Genomic DNA, 7314 nt, shown 5'->3' on the forward strand with positions numbered 1-7314 from the left:
CTGTTGACCCCAATGTTAAAAGGGCCAACATTACAGCAGAAAAGTGTCTACAGCCTTGTACAAAAAGCGATTTTAGTGCATATATCTAATTACACTTTATGACAACTGCGTTTTTTTTTTTTTTTAAATAACTCATCTTTTTCATTTATATTCGGTTATATTAAGTCTGCATAATTAAGGGTGTGGCCACTTGCATGACAGCTGGGTCTCACTGGTCACTGTCACGTCATTCTGGCCGATTAGCCGTTGAACTTGGCATATATATATCATATTTTTGTTTTGTTTTATGTGACTTTAGGCAGTCAATTGTCTTTTGGAATTATTTCTTACATTAGATAATAAGCACCTAATTGTGCTCACTAACCATTCAAGTGGCGTCCACTTCCCAAGTGAGTGCAATTCTTTTATACTTATATACCAAATGTATTTGTTTTAAAGTAGTTTATCATTTATAATTTCTATAATCTTATGAAAAAAAACGGCATAAGAACAATGTTTAGTGGCTCAATGTATTACAACCATACCTGCCTCTTCAGTTCACGTGCACTTTATTCCCCGCTCTTCAATTCGCGCGCAACACCCAACTAACCACCTCACCCAACCATCGATTGGTCAATTGATCATCGATTGGTCTCATGCAGTCAAGTGATGCGACTTCGCAGGCAAGAGTTTACCAAGCTTGAACTTTCCAACGCAGCGATCTGCAAAACTTGATGCACGACCTTGCGCTTCTGGTATGATGCGAAATGTGTATAAAGGTAAGTCTATGGGGAGAAAAGTCCAGTGTGACCACAGCTTAATTTACACTCTTCAGACACCTTTAGGCAATGTCAAATTTACCATTTCCAATTTTTTTTTTAAAGTCTATGGTTGGCGAGTATTAACGACTGTCAACTATGTGCACCACCTAGCTTGAGTCTCACAAAGGAGCTCTGAAAACTAAAAACGAGTAGAGACAGCAGTTGAAGAGGAAAGAGGACCAGGCCTGGATACTTTATGTTTGCTTATGTTTGGTGGTAGTTAACAATAGGGACTGCCACGGCCTGTTTGTTTTTTGTTTATTTTTATACATTCGCTAAATTTCCTTTGGCTTATTTCCTTAATTATCAGGGGTTGAGACAGTGGAATGAAAAGCAAACTTATCAAGCACATGTTTTACGTAGCGGATGCCCTTCCAACTGCAACCCAGTACACTGGGAAATACATTCCAACACACACTCATACACTACAGCCAGGGCCAGAGCAAGCTGAACTTCCGCTCTAGGCAAAGGACGTTCACGCCGCCCTCAACCCGAAAGTGAAAACGGAAATGACCGGTTATCAAAATGAAGAGCGGGGTGGGGGGGGAATGGTGAGGGAGGTACATAACTGAGGACGTGGTTGTTGAGAGTGGTGTCACGGAATGCCGCCCTCTCTATTCTGCCGCCCTAGGTGGTCGCCTAGGTCACCCCTATGGATGCGCCGGCCCTGACTACAGCCAATTTATATATTCAATTCACCTATTGTCCATGTCTTTAGACTGTGGGGGGAATCCGGAGCACCCGGAGGAAACCCACACAAACATGCAAACTCTTTACAGAAACGCCAACTGTCCCAGCAGTGACCTGAACCAGAGACCTTCTTGGTGTGAGGCAACAGTGCTAATCACTGAGCAACCATGCCATCCCATGTGTGTTTTCCCTATTCAAATTATTCAAAGGTCTGCCTCCTTCCATATGGCCAGAGAATGATCAGACCTTATTAGATTGAGGTTTAGTAATCTTGTGCAGTGTTGAAGCCTGAGGTTTCTACAGCTTCAGAGAACTCTGGTCCACAATATTTGAACCTGGACCCCAGAACCTTATGTACTATGCTGCACCGATATATATGTGGGAATAACCAATAATACATTGTATGAATCAAAATAGTTGATGGCTACAAATCAATAAAATTTAAAGTGAAGATCTTGTTCCAAAAACATATCTTCTAAATTTCTTATCGTAATTATGTATTTTAAAAAAAAATCTCAATAAAGGTGATTTTTCTTAATATTATATGTTTTTTTGGGGGTCAAATACAGTCTTAATCTAACAAGTCATATGGGTAAATTATGTTGTTTTCAGATGATAAATCTCAATTTTCAAAAAATGTCCCTGGTTTTGTAGTAGGATCACATTTAAACTTGGTTCCATTTGGAAGGACTATGCCCTGATGCCTTCAGTTGGTCCCTCTGAAAGGGTTACAACATAGAAATGAGCCCTTCTGTATTGAGTTCAGTGTTTGACACGAAGCAACTTCCCTGCTCAAAAAATGATTGTGTGAAGTGTCCATCAGTTGTTTGTATAGGGCCTATCGAAATGGCCAGTTTTGAGCATTTCGGTTTGAAATGACTCTTCAATATGCCGGCCATAATAATGTAAGGCCTTTTGGAAAATGTTACACCCCATTAGGAAGTCAACGTTAGTCCTGTTATGAATAATCCAAACAATTCACATAAAGGTCACAATCACGAGGTTGAAAAACATCACTGCTGTTCCTCATGGTTCATGATTGTGGTTGCATTCCAGTCCAATTTTTTATGCTGACTTCTCTCTGTCTCATTCACTCAGATGTGCGTCATTGATTATGTTACACAAGTGTCCACTACTGGCAGAACATCTGAATCATAAGTCTCAAACTCAATTCCTGGAAGGCTGCAGCTCTGCTCAGTTTTGCTCCAACCCTATCAAACACAGCTGATCCAACTAATCAAGGTGTTCAAAAGAGTCATGAAGAATGCATATTGAGCAACAGCCCTGATGAAGTAAAATAGACTTAATAATTCTGGCGTGTGTTCCCTTTAAGGAACAAGAGGAAGAAAGTATGCGAGTGTGTGTCTAAAAGTGGACTGGAATGCAGCCTGTGTATAAGTAAAGCCTTGTTTAAACTCAACATAAACCACACCAGAATCACAAAGTACACATGTTCTGAGCATCTCTATTATCTAAAAAAAAATATCAGCTCAGGCACAGTATTGCTTATAGCGTTTTGTAGAGTTATGTTAATTTGTATAAAAAAAATTTGCATTTAAGTATAAACTTTCAAATATTTGTCCAGTAATCACAATAATCGCAAACAACATGGGTTAATCCTAATGATAATGTAAAAGCAAACGGGGAGGGTGGGTTTGGGGGTGTTATTGGGTATTGTTTTAGGTAATAAGCTGTAGGTACTGGAGTATGGGTTTGAGTAATACGCCATATAGCAAAATATCTCTGCCCAGCTCTGGCCCACACAATCAGCTTTTGCTTAGCCCACATGCCACAGTTAATTTTGGTACATGACTGGACCAAGTCTGGCTTCCAGACAAGGGCCAAACATGGACCATACCTGAGCCAAGTTAATAACCCATAACTGAGCCCAAGCTGGGCCAGATATGTTGGTCTGTCATGGCTGCAATTAAATTGATTAACCCATGATTTATTGCAATTTTAGCGTGCTATGGGCATGCTTTTTCTCGAAGTGACTTGATTGGTAAAATTTGTTTCTTCCATTTGAAGAAAATAAAAATGTATTTTAAATTTGAGTCTGGGCCAAACTTACATGGCCCACATTTCAATTATTAATATCTGGCCCGAATATTGTGTGCCACCTAAAGACCACTTTTTCCAAACCAGGGCCATGTTTGGCCCATATGCTGTATGCCAGTATTCTTTGCTATATGAGATGTTAATATCTGGTCCTTAATATTAAGGTCTGCTAATGGTTATTCCAAATTTTAGATTATACTTCAATTCAGAAAATTACAATAATTCACAATAGCAGATGCATCCATTTGTTGTAATTGAAAATCAGGTATATTCCACATATTTATGGCTAAATAACATTTTATTAGAAGTCTTTTTTTGTTGTTGCAGTTGTTATAAAAATAAGAATTTAAAAAAATAATTGTAAAAAAAAAAAAAAAAAAAAACTTTGTATAATGTGATATATTTAGTAACTTATAGAATTTTGGTTTGCATGAAATAAGATGCAAGTACACATACAATTTTTAGACGACAAAATAGCAGTTTAAACTTCAAAGAATATCAGGAATATCCACCCTGTAATTCTGACAAATTGTGATTTTCTAAAAAAATAAATAAAATAAATACAATGACCATTGTAGAATAAATAAATGATTAAATGTATCATAAACAATTAAATCCAAATAACCTGAAACATTATCTATAATTTCTGTCTCAAGGGTGATTTTAGACACTAGTCAGGTGTTACGAACTCCAACCTTGCTTGGCTTTACACAGCAAGCCAGACCCGTAACAATAAATAATATTAAATTAAAATAATTAGAACACCTCTAAATTGATGAGGAGCCGGAGTCTCATCTCCCGTTTCAAAGACAACAACAAAAATGAATGACCAAGAAAATAACGTAAAGTCAAATTTATTTGACGTATACATTTTCAAAAAAGGAGACAATAGAAAGCTTGCGAAGGTAAATGCCAAAATAACAAACAAAACTCAACAGCTAACGAAGTTTTTAACCCTCTTACCTGCACATGAAATTAAACAAATAAAATAACTTTCACTTACCTCTCTACTAACCACAAAACATGAGGAAAAAGTAATAAAACAAAAAGGCACCCTCCTCAGCACATGTATCTCTGTATACAGTATCTCAAAGTCAACGCTCAGCAATCACTTTTAACAATTTAGCCGAGTAAAAAAAACAACACAGTTTCTACTCCACAAAACAATCAACAAAAGCCAGGAGAGAGGAGACTCTTCGAACGACATTCCAGTCCGGTTTAAATTGTCTCCACAAACAAGCTGGCCTCCACGTGCTGGCTGGCACCTGATTCACCGCACCTGTGCGGCAGTGATGAAACCTATTTGGAGACAGGCGGAGAGAAGAGAACTACACGCAATACACACACAAAAACAAATCAAGAACCTCACTACTTAAGATATTTATTTATTTATATCATTTTTATATTATCATTTAATTATTTAAAGAAAATAAGTAACAAGGCGTTTCAGTTATAAAAAAAAAAAAAATTTTCCTTTCCTTTTGATGAATGTGATCAAGTGTGTTAAATCTGAAGAGAGTTGCTCCGACTACGCTGTCCTGCGCGCGTTGTGTGTGTGTGTGTGTGTGTGCGCGTTTCCTATCAACAAGAAAAAATGCCTAAACGTCGCCATCCGTATCTCTCAAAGTTGTTTACATGTTTAGAGAGTGTGTGACCATGTCAAAGTCTCTGTAAGAATGTCTTTGGTGTGACATGCGTATCTGTGGGTGCCTTTGATGTACCGCTTGATGCTTCTTACTTCGTTGAAGCAGCACCAGTGGGAACAAAATTAGGCACCGAAATGCATATGCTAATTCTGTGTTTCTGTTTGTGAGATACTGTTCTCACGCTTAGCTCACATCATTCAAAAGTAAAGGTCCACATTGTCCCCCGATAATGTCAACAGACTGGACTGTCTTAGCAACTGGCTAAATGTAAAGGAACTAACTCTGTCAGTTACAGTCACACGGTGCTGCGCGCATCAGTTTCTCACATTCGTCAGAAGTTAACCCCCAAATTGACACAGGTAATAAGATTGAACTTCAGTCATGTTCATGCTGTGAAACACTATAAAAATGTCCACTGTTGATGATGTTAGACTTCTGTTTTCAATAGCGATTTTAACACTTTTAATAAAGGAATTCCTCGGCAATGCATAAGGCTATTATTAATCAGAGATTGGGTGTAAGTTATAGTTTAACGTTAGGGAATGCAGTCTTAAACTTACAAACAATCGGCAAGCCATAGAACAGATGAAACAGTGATCCAGTTTAGTTTTCAGTATCGTAAGTCATATTTAACTCGTTCAGTTTTGCCTTCATTCGTTTTTTGATTTCAGTCGTGACATAAAGCACAAATCTTTATCACATGATTTATTTACAACACATTTTTAAACATAATAGTTTAACTTACTAATTTCTAATAACTACTTTTTTATCTTTCCCATGGTGACAGTCAGTGCGTAACATTTTACTATAGTTATTCTGCAAGATAGTTGTATTCAGATTAAAGTGCCTTTATTCTATAGTCTTTGATTTAGATTAAATTATAATTATAAGACTTCACTAGGCTACGTTAACTAGGAAAGTTGGAATAATTAGTCAAGTTATTGTTTAACTGGTTTGTTGTACAATCAAAAAATACACAGTAAATATTTCTTAAAAGGAGGCTATATATATATATATCAAAAACTGCTTTTATAAAAAAAAAAAACTAGAAAAAAAGACTTATTATGACTCCAGAAGAATGATTTGTGTTTTATAGGAAATACTGTGAAAATCTCCTTGGTTTGATTTAGATCACTTGGAAAACATTACTGAATTTTAAATTATTGGGAGGGCAAAAAAAAAATTGACTTCAACTGCATCTGTTAAAGTTTACAGGTATAAAAATATGTGTTGCTATACTTGAATGTTAGAAATGTGTTTGCCTACAATACAAAGTTACTTGTTAAATAAATTAACATGGAAGATTATTTTGAGTTTAAGTTATTTAATTAGCATATTTATGCTAGGGCAGCATTAAGACAGGGCAGCACGGTGGCGCAGTGGGCAGCACAATCGCCTCACAGCAAGAAGGTTGCTGGTTCGAGCCCCGGCTGGGTCAGTTGGCATTTCTGTGTGGAGTTTGCATGTTCTCCCCATGTTGGCGTGGGTTTCCTGCAGGTGCTTCAGTTTCCCCCACCAGTCCAAAAACATGTAGTATAGGTGAATTGGGTAAGCTAAATTGTCTGTGGTGTATGGGTGTTCCCAGTGATGGGTTGCAGCTGGAAGTGTATTTGCTGCCTAAAACATGCTGCATAAGTTGGTGGTTCATTCCGCTGTGGTGGCCCCAGATTAATAAAGGAACTAAGCCAAAAAGAAAATGAATGAATGAAAGTTTATGAGGACTGCAGAGGGATGCCGAAAATAATGACTTTAAATAATTAAAGGGGTGGTCCAGAATGTAATTTTAAGGCTTGGTTGTGTTTATAAGATGCAAAGCAATGTGTGCTTATGTTTCACTTGACGGAAATCGCGTAATTTTTTCATATATCTCACTTTGATTATACACAGCTACTCAGCTAACATGAAAACGACTGTCATATTTCCTAGTTCCTCTAAAAGGCCCGCCCTTAAGTGACTCTGATTGGTCATCGACATAATGTGCTGCTATTGGCGGATCGGCTCCACGTCACGCCCGTAAAAGCACACGCTTTTCTGCTGTGTAAACATGAAGTCAACCTCGCGCCCGCTCTCTAAAATAACATCTGACAAGTGTCTGTAACTAACGAGTGAAAAAGGGGTGC

The sequence above is a fragment of the Danio rerio genome, chromosome 3 (genome assembly GCF_052040795.2).
Source record: "Danio rerio strain M-AB ecotype USA chromosome 3, GRCz13ab, whole genome shotgun sequence".
In the NCBI taxonomy this organism is placed as follows: domain Eukaryota; kingdom Metazoa; phylum Chordata; class Actinopteri; order Cypriniformes; family Danionidae; genus Danio; species Danio rerio.